Genomic DNA, 17,886 nt, shown 5'->3' with positions numbered 1-17,886 from the left:
TGGAAAGCTTCTCCCAGCAGGACAACGGGTAGCAAAATCTAACAAACTGCCATCAGCTGGGAAAATGATACATTTCTGGATGGGTTGATGGGACTATGAAGTCTGGAGGTTCCTTTTTATATTTGGTCTGGTGTGGAAGCCAGTGAAATGCTAGATGACTGAAAACCACCTTGCTATGGTGGTGTCAGGAGAGACTTTTAGATTGTCTGAGAGCTTCAGGCTCTGAAGAATATCCACAGAGAGGGGCCAAACTGTATCAGAACTCTTCAGAAATAACTGGATCAGGACTCTTCAGGAAGAAAACCTGGTTGAATACTGTAAAGACAAGAGCTGCTGCGTATTTAACAGGAGCCTCTCCTTCCAGAAAATGTGTACTCAGGGCTCTGAAGGTGCCACCTGATAGCAGTCCCTCGTGAAACAAGGCTGTGCCTTCCCATGCCATGCACAAATCTGTGCTACATGGCAGCTGCCCAGATTCTCAGGCAATGGTATGGGTATTTCTGAATTCAGTGGGGTCACTCTTATCCTTAGCAAGACTGGGAAAAGACCTATCTGCTCTTTGCACTGGGGCAGGATGGAGAACCATGACCCTCTGGGGATATTTCCATCCTGCCAGCACCCACATGTCCTTGTGCACCACGTGGAACTGAGCTCAGGGAAGCTCCCATCCAGCTGTGGGCCTGGGCAGGGGTCCTCCCAGGCCTAAATTTCCTTTCTGCAAAATGCAGGGGATAGCTCTTGATGCTCATGATTTGCTTGTGCACCACAGAATGATGGGTTTTCTCACAGAGCCCTGTGATCACACATTAGAGTGCAAAAATTCAGCACTCACTTAAAAAGAAATGCCCGCATTACCACCGAGAAGAGCTTAAAAAAGATTAAAAGCTCAGAAAATTGAAAAAAAAAAAAAAAGAAACACAAGAAAAAAACCACCCCACCATCAATAGGCAGTGCATTATCATGGAAGAAAGTGCAATAACGACGACTATATAAACTTGAGAGTGGCTTTGTTTGCTCTTTCCCCACGCTGTGATAGCTCACCCACCCCACTGGACATCTCTGGGTGTCCGTGCCCTCTCCAGCTCTGCTGCTCCCCGTAAATCCTGCACCAGAAGGCACCAGCACTTGGAGGACTTGAAGAAACGTACAGTTCTCTCTCTCCGCCTGTTGCTAGGATCCGCAGCTCTACCCCACCACTTTCTGGGGCTTCGGCTCCTATTTTGGCTGTAGGAAAAAAGCGAGAGAGCTGGGTGCTTGCAGGCTCTGCATCAGGCTGAGCAGCTCCAACGCCAACCTCTACAGCATTGCTACAGTCAGACATAAAATCTTAATGCACGATGGTGCCTCGAATCTTACATTCTTCTGAAAAAGGTGAGTCCCCAGTAGTAAATGAAATATTAAATACTATTAAATATGAAACAGCTAAACCTGGATTCCATTAAAATGAATCTTTCATAGTTTTTCTGTTTTTTCCTCTTCTCTCTCTCTCTCTTTTTTTTTCTTTTTTTTTTTTTTTTCCCCAGGTTGTGCAGCGATCTCGTGAGCTTTTATGTGTCCTTTTAAAGACAGAAAAATCACAGATAATTTAAGCCTATACTATTCAGATTTATTTTAGCTGGAAAACAAATCAAGGCTGCGAAACCCTCTCATGGTCACATCTATCTCACTGAACTATTTAACGGTCTATATCAAAGGCTCACCTAAAGACACCGTTGTAATGCCGGCTGACATGTGCCACCTATTTAGAAACCTTGCATTCAGTTACACATTCTACTTTCATTTAGAGAGGCTTTAATCTTCCACCATATGATAAAACCCCCTCTTTTCATATTACGTAGGATACATTTAGAGCCGTGTTTGTTGCTCCTGCAGGTTTTCTGGGAGTTAAACTGTGACTTAAAGGAGTGCTGATGTGTTAGCTGGGCATCCCAAAGAACATCTACAAGAAAAAACTTGAAATTTTATAGAGCTGCTGTGAGTTTGGGATGGACTGACCATGAGAATCTAGCTGAGGTTATAACTGCACAGACAGCACAGCGCAGTCAACAAATAAACCCTTACACAGCGTTGTTGCAGTATTCTGTGACAACAGAATTTGCACCTGGACATTTGTAAATAAATGGGCGTCTGCCCAGGTTGTTTATGTACTGCTGTATTTGAGTGGGGCTGATAGAAATTTCTAAGAGCATGGGAGGAAGGGCACCCTGGTTCTGTGTTAAGGGTTCGCCTCTCTCTGGACCGCAGGGGATATTACAAACAGTTGGGTCTGGTGGGATCCCCACTTCTAGCACCTGTTTTAATTCCTGACTCTTCAAGCCACCACATTTTGATCTCTCACACATGCATGCATTAGTGTATCAACCTAGAGACAAGCATTCGGGCTGGAAGGCAAAAACTGCTAAGAAAGACAAGCTAAAATGGCAAAGTAGGTAAAATACCATTAATTATTCATTGCTACCATTCCATTTTGTGCAAAAAGCCTTCCACCTTGCTTTCCATTACACTTGCCTTAGGTCACTTCCGAGGCTTGGCAAAGCAGGTGATGGAAATGGGAGTCCTGGCTGCAGGAGTCCTCGCTGTGGCTCTGCCAGTCCGTGTAGGTTTCACGTCTACCCTGCTCCAGGAACTGAGAAATGTGGGGAAGAAAGAAAGAAAGAATATGGTTCTGAAGACAAATTTCTAAAAAAAATAACCACCACCACCAGTAAAACAACAAAAAACAAACACAGAACAAAAATTACAAACGAACAACAACAACAACGAAAAAGAGCAAATTTCAGGAGGTTATTTTCTGTGTTTAAATGTCAGCATTTTCTTTTTCCTGTGCTTTTACTCCAGCTGAGATGGCAAGAGCATCCAGCCAGTTACGGCCTTCTCGCAGCCTGACCAGAAGCATACGCTCGTGGTCTGTTCTTGTAAGGGCTTTTGATGCCTGCTTCTGGCCTGACACCCTTGAGATGCAGAGGAACAAATCCCAGCATTATTATTTATTTATTTTAATGAACTGCCGCTGGCCAGCTCACGTTTTCACCGGAAAGATTCCAAATTGCCTCAGAGCAGCAGAAAACATGTTGCAAAGCACTGCAAAGCTTAGACACGAACATGTCAAATAAGTGATCCACATGAGAGTAGATAGACGTGACATTTAGTAATCATCTTTCTTGGACAAAATGGGGCACTGCTGTCACTTTAAGTAAATCTCAGTCAAATTTCTGGCATTTTACCATAGGATGCATCATAGTAAATTTCTCTTTTAAAAATATAAAAGATCAACCCTGGGAAAAAAGAATGGTTGCCATTATTTAGGGTGTAATACCTTAGGCAGTCTTGGCCAACCATTTACTTGCTGCTGATATCAGTATGCCACTCCTAATGTTTACTGATGCTCACTTTATAAATGGCTTTTCCTAGCTGTCAAAATATTTGTCACCAGCGTCTCTTCCCCCTCTTTACCTCTCACCCCCTTTAATAAAGATTAATATCTTTGAGGTTAACTAGAAAGATCAGATACTACGTAAATGACACCATAGGTCTGATATTTAAACAAGATGAACATGTAATTGCTGAGATTATGTGAGCAAATTGGGTAATTCTTAGCCTAAATGAACACAGTTGGCTTTTGCAGGGTCAGTTAATACAAGTGCACATTCAAATGAATTGTGTGTTGTGCACACATTTGGTGCACATTTTGAAGGTTCACTCATCGAAGAACAGTAGATGTTCAAAGCAAAAATGGGAGAGCTTAGGTTCTACAGCTGCTCTGAAATAATAATATGTTTAAAAGATATTCAGAAGGGGGATTCTGTAAAAATATGGCACGTTGGTTTTCCATATTTATAGTCCACCAGTGACTTCTATATTAAATGGTTTCAGTCTGTGAGTTCAAACAAGATTTTTCAACCTGTCATTCCTGCAGCTCAACCTGGTGTATGAAATGCTAAGCATGTTCTGTCTGCTTTGTACATCTTTCTTGACAAACACCTAGAGTAATGATTCCAGAATTAAAATTTAGCTGGCAATTTTATGGATGAAGCACAAACCGCTATTTTGGCTATGCAATGCTAAGAGTAGTGAACATGCGTTCCGCTTTTAAACTGCAAGGTGTGACTTGGAAGACAGTGGAATAGATCCTGGTCTCTTCAAATAAGCTGTGCTCCAAGTGGCTCAAATAACATTTGCCTGGCTTGACCAGCACTGCAGGATCAGACCAAAGCAAAGGTTCATATTTGTGGACCAAAACTCCAAGATCAGACCAAAAGAGCTGTCTGTAGGTATCAGAGTTACTTTTCAGATCACCACCTTGCTGTATATGTAGGACGGTCTGTTGGATGGAAGGCCTGTGGTCCAATACAGGCAGGTCTCTGCAGACCTCCCCGGCAGGATATGAGGATCACATATAATATAGGCATGTGGGCCCTACATCCGGATCTCTTAACCTGAAATCCTCCACTTGTTGCCAGTCCAACTTATGTCAACGCTTTCTGACACCTACAGCAATAACTATGTGTATCCTCAAAGCTGCAGCAGTTTGTGGGAGCTTCTGCGCCTGCCCTGTTGGGTCCTTGCGCACAGAGGCTCTTGAACTCTTTTCTGAACAATGTCAGTTGTGATTTCTCAGAACGTGGTGGAGACCAGGCACAAGGCACCGGAGATCTAGGTCCTGCCAGAGCCCAGGAGGACCCAGGCCCACTGTGGCACAGCGTCTCCTCTCGGCTGGGGAACATTTTGGACATGAGCATTTTGGACGTATGTGTGTGTGGTGGTGACCTGGCTCCTCTCCATCCTGCCTGCTCAAGAACCATCACAGGAAAGGGAGAAAAATCTGGGGCTCCTTGGATCAGGAAGGGAGCACGAAAGTGCTCATGGCTCTGATGAAGGCACTTATTTAGGACTGGAACATTTGGTTCTGTTTTGTGCTTTCTCCAGGGGCAGTTTGACATAAATTGTTAGATTTAGCCCTTAAACTTGCCAGGTAAAACCCTCCTTCAAATGTCAAAGGCAACATTCCCATCGGTGCCAGTGCTTCAGCCTCATCTTAAAACACTTCCCACTTTGTTGTGTGGTGCGGTGAGCACGAACCCGGTGATAACTGCAGTCCCCGGCTCCACAGGGAGGGGACTGTTGGCGAGGCAGCCCTCACACAAAAGGCACTGAGAGCATTCCTCAGCATCACACAAAACCTTCCAAATATTAGCAAGCAAGCTGAAAAAAAAAAAAAAAAGCCAATTCCCGAAGTGAGAATTTCTTACAGAATTTCTTTCCAGTGCACCACCAAAACTATTGTGCTCAGATGACCCTGAAACTGCCTTTTGTCGGATTTTGTGCAAAGTGGGATTTTGTATCTGCGATAGCCATCAGGTGATTTTATTTCTAGGAACTGGCTTATTCTGCAATAAAAGGAAAGACTCTCAGATTGGTGTTTTAGCAATCATATTTTGAAGAAAAAACACATCTAAACATTCCAGGAATACTATAATATGTCCTAACATCAGCTTAGTTTTGATTCACACAGATTGATATTTGCGCTATTTTACTGTATGACACTGGTTCTTATATGCATATAATTCTTTCCTTCAAATATAACAAACTTGATCCTTCATATAACAGATCTGAGACTGGTAAACCACAAAGAAATTTTACAGTGCAGACTGCAGCAAGCAGAGGTCTCTCTAGCGAAGGCATTATTTTACAAAATGATGGATGTGCATATTTATTTGCTCTGTGACTTCCATGTCAGGTTTGTCATATTCCCTCAAATTACTAGTTAAAGCAAGGTTTTGTGTTTTGTTTTGTTTTTGTTTCTGCTGAAGCCTGCAGGCTCAACATACCTTATAAAAATCAAGCTGTAATTTATCTGCTCCATAGATCATGTGTAACAATAATCAGTCTGGAGTCTGTGCTGGCTTCTGATGGCTGGCTCTGTGGAGGAGATGTATGAAGTGAGCAGAAAGCTTCCTGCTTTTCATACTCTGTAATAAACCTGAAATATGGAGAGAAGTGAAACACGTATTTAAATTAAACCATGGAATCATGACAAAGAAGGAGTGCAGAGAAATACACCCATAACCAGACACATATTATGCAATGACACAATATTATTTCTCTTACCAGATGGACCTCTACAAGTTATGTATACTACATGTCACACACACACAGCAATTGAACGAGCAAACCAATTTTTGTCCTGAACTTTGACTCATCAAAATCGTGTGTACATTTACGTGCATTTTGCAGGGACAAAACCCTTTGCCAGTACAGGGATGTGTGGACCCCCACGTGGGTTAACGTATGCAGGCATTACACACCACAGCTAAGTGACGGTTTGCACAAAATTCACGGCTCGGTGTTAAGGCTTGTTTCACATGCATGTGGGTAATTTCGGAAAGGTCACAAACAAAGTTGGGGACTTTTTGTAGATGTTTGGTTAAAAAAAATGCCACGTACTATTCTTAGATGAAAAATCTAAGTGTACCAAATGGAGGATGGGTGGAAAGACTCCATAATGATTGATGTAGCTTAAATTCAACCCCACACCCACATACACCTTCCTAAGGACAGGAAACAATATTAAAATATTGAAATATTCGATATTGCCCTCTGTTGGCAGTTCCTCCCATAGTTGCATTGCCCTTTGCAAGGCACTGCCCTCCCCTTGTTGTTGCAATTTATCCCCCCAGAAAAAGAACACATTTGCTTTGCAGATGCTAGAAAAGCACCTCTAAAAAAGCCTGGAGATTGAACCGGGTGATAAATGCTGCACGAAGGCGCTTGCCAGTGCCTTGTGAGCCCCTTGTCACTGCAGGGGTTAACAAGCACCGAAGTGCCATCACCACCGGGCCCGAGGAAGCCAAGCACTGGGTAAGGATTTCTGGTCCCCTGGTCGTAGGGACACGGAGCTGTGGGGATGCCCTATCGTTAAGAACAGAGAGCAAATTTAAAGCTAATTAATTATCCACCACACACGCAGGTGGTGAGATGCATCCTGTCTGCTCCGCTCCCCAGCTAAATGTGTGCCTTCCATGGTAGGAGCACAGCGCATCTTGGGAGGCACTTCCCAAAGTGGCAAAGCTGATTTTGTCTCTAACTCCCCAAAATCTCTCCTTTTTCTTTTTTCTTTTTTTTTTTTTTTGGAAACTAAACTGCAGTCGCGTAGTCATTAAGAGAACCAACAGAAGCCTGGAAGAAGAGATTAGCACATACCAGAGTGACAGGGCTGCTAGAAAGGGGAAAAAATAGACAACATCAGTGCAATGTACCATTAAAAGTATGGAGTGACAGATGACAGTTGGTCTGTGATGGGGTGATTCAGCTAAATGGTAAACAGAAGGGCGAATTCTGATCTCACTGATGCCAACATAAACCTTGGGTTTCAGAGGAGCTGCTTCGCGTCTCTAGTACCGGAGTCGAGCCCGTAAAAGCTGTGACTCAGCCAGATAATCTCTGACAACTGTTAGCGCCGTGGTAAATATGGCAACGTGGCAGGCTGGAACAGAGACGGGAAAAAGTTGCACTTCCCCACTTCCAAAAAGGAATGTTTCGGATATTTGGTTCCCCAGGACAACAGTTAAAATCAATCTGTGCTTGACAGTCACAATAGAATTGGTTAATGAAGGTTTAGGAAAGAGTAATTTATTTTATTTTATTTTTATTTTATTTTATTTTATTTTATTTTATTTTATTTTATTTTATTTTATTTTATTTTATTTTATTATTTTTTTCAGGATGGATAAAATGTTTTGGTTAATGAGGTGGCTCAGCCAAGAAGTGAGTTATTGGCACAACCCTGGTCCCTCTGGGTCAGACCCTGGGGATACCTGCCACAGCTGGTACAGGCGATGTGCTGGACGGACACTCACTCACACCTGCTCTATGGGGCTTGGGATGGACAAGAAAAGGTTTTTAGAAGGGGCTATTTGCTTAGAAAATCTTCAGCGCTTCATCTCGCTTCAGAGAAAGGATCCCATCTAAAGCATATGTTCCACACAATGTGTGGGCAGGCAGCAAACACTAACGTGGGACCTAACGAACTGCAAATTAGAAATCTTCCTGAAGCCAAAGCTGGAACTGTCCCCGTCCTGCCTGCTCGGCTTTCTTGTGCTACAGGTGGCTGCTCTTGGATTTTGTAACGGAGATGTCTGAAAGGCAGAAGGATGGATCTAGTGTGTCCTGGGCTGCCCGAGACCGCTCGTCCCTCCAGCCTTTGGCACCATGTAGCACGACGGTGTTCGCACCTGGCAACCTCCAATCTGATTAACTACAGGGATGCGGTCGTGTGCCGTATTGCTTCGATGATTTAAAGAACAAACTCCCCTTTGCTGTCTGTGATTTGTCTTTATGAGGTTTTGGTATTTTTATTTCCGTCCACGTAGTGCCTGGTTTCACTAGCGAGACACTGCGGTAGCTGCAGAACTAAAAATAAACCGTTTCTCACGGAAAACGCCATATTTTTTTTCAGATTTTAGCTGGCCTGAAAGGCGGCGATGCATGGAGCTGGGAAGATTTGAATTCACTTCCACTGTGAATGCCAAAGTGGGAGATTCCCACCTGGGAGCTCCTCGGTGGTGTGACGGGCACCCGAGGGCCACCAGCAGCAGGGATGCTCCCAGGTGGGCGTCCCACCTTTTGCTTGGACCACTGCCGCAGCAGGAGCTCACGGCCCTGGAGCCCGTCTGGATGGGGGCTGCAGGGATGGGTGGGGGCCTCTAGGAGATTTAGGAGCACTCGGAGTTGTTTTAAGACCTGGGGAAATGTTTTTGTGTTAACCAGAGTGAGCTTCTCCTATAAACCAGGCTCTGTGTCGCAGTGAAAGCGGGGCTAGGAAATAAAGCCATGCAGAAGTGTTCACCTTCTGGGAAAGCCACCAAAAATATATGTGTTGTGGAATTACTCTTTGCTGAGATGGGAATTCACATTTTATTCCTTTTATTATGTTTTATTTCTTGTGTCATTACAGCATACACAAGCAGATTATTCCCCAGCTACAAAAACAGTTGTAGTGAGATGCTGCAGTTGAAAAGCACAAAACAGGCAACAATTCAACGTTCTCAGTTAAGATAATTATGTTAATATTAATGGATATTAATTTCTGTTTATTTTACAAATATTGTATTAGGAAACTAGCTTTCAAATTCACACCTCACCAAATGCTTTTCAACAATGATTTGTTTCATTAATTTTATCAGCTGCATTGCTTTTTTTTTTTTTATAGCACATTCTTTGCTGAGAGACATTAAACCATGATAGAATATCCTAAAAGTCTGTGCAGAGGAGCTGAGCAAATAAATGTCAGTGTACTGGCTACCCACCACTGTCAGTTTTTCAATTTGCAATGTACTTGGGGCACATAATAATTTTCTGATTTTTTATTTTTTTTCTTAAGTAGTCTTGAAAATTTTCTGTGCATATTTTCTCTCTGTTTTAACGTACATGTGAGCCCTCATATTCAAATGTCAAATTATGTGTGATATGGGCCAGGTAATAAACCCTGCAGCATTATTTTTAGATTACTTGTAAAAATAAATAACAGTTTAAAGTCAATGCCTTAGTCAAATATTCAGTGCAGAATTAGTTTTTAGCTGAATTCAATATCCACCATTTCTGGGTTTCTCACTAATAAATATAAAATTGTAGAGGAAAATGAACAGGAAAATATTTTGCACATGCTAAATTGACCTTACATTCAAAATGCAAGTACTGATGGCAAAAATGCTTGTGGCACTTTTTTAGCTGGTTAAAAAAATAATAAATCGAGTTAATGCTTGCACCTGAATGAAAAAGAGAGCGGGGAACAAATTATTATTTAAAATGTTTTCTTTCAAATCCCAGGTTTAGAAAATGTCATGGCCTTTATCACGGCGAGAGCAGAGCAGGGTACTTGATACTTGCTGAATTTTGTTTTTAATTTTACTCCAGCTTCATTCTCCCTGGAGCAGCTCCTTGTTTCTTGAGCCTACCCTGAGCCCGAGGGCTGCGGTTTTACCCTGGTGGCACTGTGGCGATTGCAGGGCACGGGGCTGGGATCAGGCACGACATAGCGGGACTCAACCCCCCCACCGCTGCCTGCTCAGCAGGGGGACACCCATTATGGCACGTTTATTATCTGTTATGGCACATTTATTGCTCTTTAACATGCCTGGGCCTTAGGTGTCACACCATCAGAGGGCTGCATACGGCGGTACAGGCCGCAGGCCATCAGCTCTGCCCCAAAAGCAGCCTGCAAAGCCAGCTGAGGGATGGAGATCTGCAGAACGTTTTTCCAGGCAAGGACAAGCCCTCGGTGAGGGTCTTACAGGCTGAAAGAGCCATCCTAAGCAGCCCCCGAGCCCGCTTTTACTCTGTGCTTCCCTGCCGATTGGCTGCGAAGGCTCCACTGGATGCTGAATTCCTCTGCTAGAAGCTGGAGACGGAGCCGCAGTTCGGGTCCTGCCACCATCTGCAAGCACCCCTGGTCATCCGGCAGCGCGAGAGCCTCACCACAAAAAAGGGGTGCAGTTACATTTTCTCCCCTTCTCCCACAGTGCTGGGCCAAATGCCTTTCTCCTTCCAGTCGTGACCCAAACCCGCTGAAGTCGATGGAGCAGCCCCAACCCACCCGTGCTTGCTTACCACTGAGTTAGCCCATTACACACGTCCGTTTGCCTTGACCTCTCTCCCCAGAGCAGACACCAACTACTATTTTTCATGTTTCTTTCCCTGGACCTTGGCCAGCTGAGTAGAGGTCAAATACATCAAGCCGAGTCTAAACTGCAGAAAAAAAAAAAATGAGCTGCATTTCAACCTTTTCCTCTGGCAGAGTGACAATATAATTCATGTTTATATTCCTGCCTTTGCCACTGTCCTGCTGTTTGACCTTGGGGAAGTCACTTCATCTTTTTAGGCCTTCATTTCTCCTCCAAATTTGAATTTAGGCTAATACATTTGGGGCAAGAAGTGCCTCACGCTGTGCATTGCGTTTCTGCCAAGCTACCGGGTCCTTCTGGACCTGAGGTCTGCGGTAGAAGTTAAGGCAAATTAAACTACAAACTCCAATGAAATGTGAAGAAACGTACTGCCTCCTTGCACAACACGCTGTGTGTTTTCAGTATTCCTTGCATGTCTAAGATGACTCAGAAGATTTTGCTCCCGAGCACCCAAATTAGCAGGCGGAGCAGCGCGGTGCCCCCAGTCCTGCCGTGCTGCAGGAAAAGCAACACCCTGTGCTGAGCTGCGATTGAATCTGGTCAGATTAGACCTGGCGCTGAGCGAACTTGAAATGCCTTCATTTTAGCGAAGCTCCCATTTTTACGGAGATGTTTGGCTGCTTTTGGATCTAATTTCAGGATCCAAACACTCTGATTTCCCCATAAGGATGAGTTCAACCACCGCCCGCCTGCTATTCTTCTCCCTCGCTGCGGAGCTGGAAGTCGTCACGTCTGATGAGCATTCATTATGAAGTTGACAATTTGCCCCTTTCCTTCAAGAAACGCGGCAGCGCTTCGCTCCTCGCAGCCCACACCGACTTACCCGAGCCTTCCTGGCTGCTCTTACCCTAAAATACCTGAGCGGGAGGATCAAACCCCTCCTGCCCCCTCCTAACGAACCAACAAATAACAGAAGAGGGAAGAAATTATCTCTACAGTAGAGCGATGGAGGCAAAGAACTTATATGTTAGTCATTAGCAGAAAAAAATAAAATAATAAAAAAAAATTGTCACACGGCTCTGAAGCAGAAGGGAGTAAGGGGAGAGAGGAAGGGAGCTCACGGACAGCTCCAAAAGGGAAAAAAGGCCGAGCAGGAGTACACAGGGGCACTGAAAAGAGGGTTGTTTTTCTGTTGCCTGCTGCAAGAACCCTGGCCAAGAAGGTTAGGTAGAGTACTCGGCCTTTAAACCAGCTCCAGCCACGCAGGGGGCTGGGAGCCCCTCGAACGGGGCCGGATCCCCCCTGCAGGCCCCAGCCACCACCGCTGCCTTGCCATGGTGCCCTCGGAGGCTGCGAGGGAGAAAGGAGCCCCACGAAGCCCCCTTCTCCTTTAAGTCAGAGAGCCCCTTCAGGCCCACCCTCTATTTACACATTTTTCCCCACAGTGACCACTTGCAAAATAACGGGGACTTTTCAATTTATATATTTTTAAAAAATTTTGGGGGTATCCCCGGTGTGCAAGGAGTTAAGTCATTATCTCCTCGGATGTCCACAGCAGCCCCACGTCCCCGCTGTGCCCCATCCGACTGCCGGGGCAGTGTCAGCGATGACTTCACCCCGGCGCCTCGCAGCATTGCACGGTGCCCGACTGCTGGAGTTTGCTAATTTGTGCGTTTTCACTCGAGGCCTGCTGATTCAATCATTTTAAAGATGCCCATTTCTTCCAAGCCAAGGATTTTACGACTCTAAGGATTAGAAGCTGTTATCCCAACAAACCCTGGAGCTCTCTATATTCTGATTTTATGGTAAGCTTCACTAATAAACTGTTTAAAACATATGCTAATTGTGTTTATTGTATTCTTTAATTATCATATGTATCATTAAAGATGTACTATCCCGCTTGGAATCCTAATACCTAATACCCTCCTTTTTTTTTTCTTTTTGTATGGTCGCACAGCACTGCATTACTTTAAAAAGATAAGAGAGGAAATAGATATATATTTTAACAAGGACGCCTATTTTCAATTTTCATTGTTTATTTAAAAGCAGAGTCTTTGAATTTAATTTGAAATCTCTCTCCTGAAGAAAGGCAGGCAGGGAATGACATAACAAAACATGGCACTCTGTCTCTGTGCATTTTATTCCTTAATTTATTTTTTAAATATGCCTCCCTATAGTTTAGTATGCTTAGTTTTCTGTTTCAGACCGCTCAGGATGATAATTTGTGCAGTTGAGATGGGTTACAAAAGATCAGAATAATTGTCCCCTCATTTTTGTTATAGCTCATTATTCTTATCATACGTACACACACATATACACACTGGCACATGCATAATAAATTAAGTGTATTATGTATATGTACACACACCCATGTGTACATATGTATATTCTGGCTTATTCTTATGCCAATTTTTCCCCAATTAATTAAGAGGCTTTTTTCCAAAAAAAAAAGAGATACCAGTTGTCCTAGAGATGTGAGTCATTTTCCCTATTTTGAAGACTGATCTTAATTCTTAACGTGGTTTTACCCTGCCCCTTTAAAATGAGGTTTTTCCCTGCACAATCAAATGCTCTAGCTTAGCACTCACAATATATTCCACTCTGCTGACCTGCTATCAGCAGCCACAACGTCTCCCAGCCCTATCTGCTATCGATCGCAGTGGCCTGCCCACGTCCTCTCTTTGCTGTTTGGATATTTTTTTTCCAGCTGGGAAAAGGAATTGGAGCTAATACAAGGGTATTTCATTCACATGGTTGAAAACGAGAAAAGAAACAAAAAAATCCGGGCATTTTTCAGAAGTGCAAGGTGAGGAAAATGGATCTGGGGAGAAAGACGCATGTGTGCTGAGCTCAGTCCTCGGTCATCAATATTGCAGGCGAGGATAACAAATGCGTGCAGACATGAGACAAATGCGGGCACGCGTGATTAGCACAGGCTTGCTCTTCCTGCCATGGCGTTTTGCATGCTCGTGTGCCCCAGCCTCCACGTGCAAAGCCACACGATGGACGGACCTCTCTCTTTACCGCTGACAGATTACAAAAAATAAAGTTCTTCAAAGCTTTATCAGCAGCTACCACGGAATAATATTAATCCTCTATCCTAGACATAATGCCTGTTTTGAAACCGGACCTTTGAAGTACTTTTTTCCCTCCCATTTGAGGGACGTCCTGGGAAAACCGAGAATATCCCAGCAGAAACACTCAGGTTTTGATGCAAAAGAAGGAAACCACTGGGCTGCTTCGCTGCTGGCATCGTGGGGGACTTGCTCACAGGAATTTATCAATCAGACTTCTTTTGTTTTAGTTGGTGAAGAATGTTTCCTTTAGGTACCAGATGCTAATGTCACATCATGAATGAAACTGCTTCTGCAAATTGAATAATATCATTTGCATTCACTCATTCAAAACAACACTGAGAAGTGGCAATGCAGCTCTGTGTTAAAGCAGAAATTTACATTTCCAGGCAAAAGAGAGTGTCTGCTTGGGTATCCAAGCCATGATAAAACAGTGGGGTTTGGATTTGATAGAGGTCTTTAAAATACAAGTTAAATAATTGTATAATTGTGTTAAGAATGATAAAAACCATATAATTTTGGTTTCTAAATGATGGCAACGAACAGCCTATTGCATCCACATCACATAATACAGAGCGTAATGTCAGGTCAGACGCTCTTTACAGGGGTACTGGGGTGAATTCGGAATAAGCTGCCTGCATATGCATCGTCGCTCCTTGCTGGCTGGGCTCACTGGGAGCACAATTAATTGTTTGCTTTGCCTTTTTGGAGATTTAGCCTCTGCGTGCTTGTTGGTTTGACATCCCAGCCGCACGTGGCCTTCAACTGGTGGGAAGAAATAGAGGATTGTGCTATGTCACGGCAATGCAATGTGACCACAGACACCTCACCCACCGGGTGCTGGGTTCCTGCTGCCTTCCCTGGGCTCCTCATGTCCCCAGGCACCCAGGGGTGCTGCCACCCTGGGGACACGCCAGCTCCCTGCTCACCCCAGCACAACGCCGGCAAGTGATGGCTTTGCACGGCCCTAGCCGAAGGAAAGCATCGCCCTCGCCATTGCCCTGTTCTATTAGTGGATTTTGCGCTGCTTTTTAAATTATGCTGTTTTCAAACACGACTGCATTTGAATGTCAGCCTCTAGTACCCAAATATAAATGTCAAGACCTCTGTACATCTCTGGCATGTAGGAACTAATTTAATCATCTCGGTGAAGCGATTTCAGTTCAGACAATCACTTTGCTCGAGTGGAAGGGTTATGAAGAGAGTGCACAGTTGCGGGCGAGCGCTTACACACCATTTAGGGCCGTGCTGCTTTACAAAGAGACAGCCAAGAAGGGCATTTGTTCACCAGTGGACTTTCCCTGTGCCTGCCCCGCTGATGGAAATCAGGGTAATCATGAAATAAAAATGACAGGTGGCACCAGCGCATACTGAATTTTGTTTATTGGGAAAAAGTGGGGGAAAAAGTGATGGGGAATTATTACTTTTTTCTCCTGTGACTGGTGAAAAAAGGGCAATCTTACGAAATAGAGAACAGTGGCCAGTGTGTGCTGCTCAGCTCTCTGAGTGCTGATCGCCCCAGCCAGGCACGCAGATAATGCGACCGCAGCAGCAAAACTATTTCGCGTATGAACCATGGGCTACTTATAAAATTCACCTTGGATGGCTTCATCCCTCCCTTTACATACCGCTTTTAAAAAAAAAAGGTGAAGACAGTGCAGGTGGTATTCTGTTCAAGGAATAACTCTGCTAAACAGGACTAGCAGAAGGAGCTTATTCTCTACAGAGGCCAGCTGTCCGGAGCAGTCGCGCTACTCAGCCTGTGCCTTCAGCTGCCTTAGGAAGGAAAGTTCCTCCTAAATTTCTGGGGCTGTTTGGGCTGGCACCAGGCTACTACTGTGCAAAAACTCTGCTTTGGGTCATCGGTGGAAAAGCAACGATTTTATGGAAAAGACCAAGCAACATCCAAGCTCCTTTCTGTGGTTGCTGGAAGATCAGAGAGGCTTCTGACGAACTGGTGTCATAAGAGAGAGATGAAAAAAAGAAAGAGAAGCGGTGGAGCAGGACCTGGAGGGTGAGCAGGGGGAATAGGAGAGCCCAGGTGGCTGCGGGGACATCTGGGGACACAGGGGATGTGCTGAAGGAGGCCATCACCCTGGCATGGGGGCTCCCCGCCGAGGAAGTGGAAAGCGACCCTCCCGCAGCAAGCATCCTCGGCTGCTCGGTGGACACGCACTCCTGAGTCCGGCACGGGCAGTTTTGCAGCCCGAGGCCGCAGATTTAATAAACGAACTACAGGCACTGATCCGACCTGTCTGCGTGTGAGCCATGCTGGACAAAGTGTCCTTTCCCCAGGCACGCCGTCACCTCGCAGGCTGCGGGCCGGGAGCTGACCCAGCTCAAGTCATGGAGAAGAAGTTTGGATCTGGCACTGATCACTCTCTTCTGTCCTGAACTTAGAACATTTGGCCCTAATTCTGTCCTCAGCTACCAGCATTAAGAAGTTAGAACAAAAAAAAATTTGCTACCGTTTCAAGCAGCCCCAAACCAAACAAAGCAAAAGGGAGATGAGAAGTGCAATCCATTTTGGAGAGCTTTGGCGAAAGAGGCTTAATTTGTTGGATTACTTGTCACAATTAGACGCGGTATAGATGCTATCAAATTATATTAATAGCTCTAACATTTCGTAAGTGTGAGTATGAAAACTGCCCAGCCTGGATAATGAAAACATGCACAAGTGAGCTGTGTAAAACAATCAAAAATCAATCTGACGTGTCAAGCTGAACATGTCAATGAGACAGTTTGCAGTCAGAGGGTTTTCTTATGAAGTGCTGTCAACAGGCAACGCTACACTTGTCTGATCTGTCCAGCTCCACTAAGTGGAAAGATTTCTCCTTTTTTTTTTTTTTTACCCAATAGAAGACAAAGGAAAAACAGGAAAATGTAAGCCACAGTAATTCATCTCAAGTATCCTGAAGGACAATTAGTAACAAAGGCTAGCAGTGGTAAGCCTGCTCTTTGGTGTGGTTTGGAGATCGGGGGCTGTAATTATTGAGCCATCCTGCTGAATAGCACAATCAATGCTTGACGGCTGCGTGGCACAGCGCCGGTGCGAGTGCTTGAGCTCTTGTGTAAATGAAACGTCAGGCTCGGGGAAAGGGGGCCATTGTGTTTACTCGCGCTTTGATTAGCTTTTAGTGAACAATGAATTATCAGTCGACACAAGACATTTTTATGGTGTTGTCAGGATCTTTCTTAATAGGAGGTTCGGGTGATAGGAAGGGAGGAAGGGAGGCAGGCAGCGCGTTGGCGAGGAGGGTTGACGTCCTGGCGAGGAGGACTGATGTGCTGGTGCACATGCACCCAGCCCTACAGCCCTTCCCAGGGCTGCAGCCCCCCCCGTGCAGCCCCACTGGGCATCACGAGGCTCCTGGCCTCGTCCTTCCCTCCGCAAGTCCCTCAACCTCCCCTTCTTGCTCCCCGGAGCACTTCCATTCCCTCCTTGCCAGCCTGGTTTGTAACCTCAGCATTCATCCCTCTCTAAAACCCCTCTGTAACCTCATTTCTCCCTTCGGTTTTCCCAGCACTGCTCCTGATTTTGCAAATCATCCCTTCCTAAATAGCCATAAACGTTCAGGCTCAAGCCCAGGATGCTCTGGGAGGGTTTCACGAGTGCATGTCCAGAGGTCAGAGGCTGCACCAGAGGTTTGCCATTCTGCAAAGGTACTGGACGATCCCATTTTCTGATCAAACACAAATATTCTAGCCCCAGCCTGTGTCTCTAAGGGTGAAGGGACAGGTGACTCCACTGGCCTCTTTCCATCCATGCACCAGAAGAGCGGACACACATTGCCAACATGTACACTAGCATCTTTCTGCATATACACTACTTTGTGCTTATTGCCGTGCAAACTGCATCCCTGTGAAAGAAGAAGCCCTGGCTGTGCTAAGCCTTGAGAAGACGAGTGACAACAGGGATATCAAAATGCTTTGGGAATATATTTGTTATTTGCACCCAGACCTCACTCCACCACGTTTGCAGCCCCCCGTTCTGTGCCAATCCCCCAAACCAGATTGTGCACGTCCTACTTTGAGCCCTCCAAAGCCGTGCCCGGTACTCGAGGTGCCTGACTCCTGCCATCCAGCCCCAGTGAAGGATTTTGTCCCCTGGCTCTTCCCCCGTCCCCCCGCCAGCGGCTGAGCACAGCAAGGCGGCACCCTGCGAGCTGCTCGGGGCGGGCACCGCGCCCTTC

At 45.2% G+C, this 17,886-nt stretch overlaps 1 long non-coding RNA gene across 1 annotated transcript in view; it reads right to left on the bottom strand.

The window, feature by feature from the left end:
- Positions 1 to 262: 262 nt before the first annotated feature.
- The window catches only part of LOC106040840 (uncharacterized), a 160,852-nt gene continuing 143,228 nt past the window's right edge, over positions 263 to 17,886 (bottom strand). The window contains exons 4-5 of the long non-coding RNA XR_010825316.1: positions 5,829 to 5,980; positions 263 to 2,626 (exon numbers count right to left, since the gene is read on the bottom strand). This is a non-coding gene — a long non-coding RNA (uncharacterized lncRNA). The remainder of the gene's footprint in view (positions 2,627 to 5,828; positions 5,981 to 17,886) is intronic.

This window comes from Anser cygnoides, chromosome 16, assembly GCF_040182565.1.
Source record: "Anser cygnoides isolate HZ-2024a breed goose chromosome 16, Taihu_goose_T2T_genome, whole genome shotgun sequence".
Lineage (NCBI taxonomy): Eukaryota > Metazoa > Chordata > Aves > Anseriformes > Anatidae > Anser > Anser cygnoides.
This window is presented reverse-complemented; position numbering and strand designations above follow the sequence as displayed.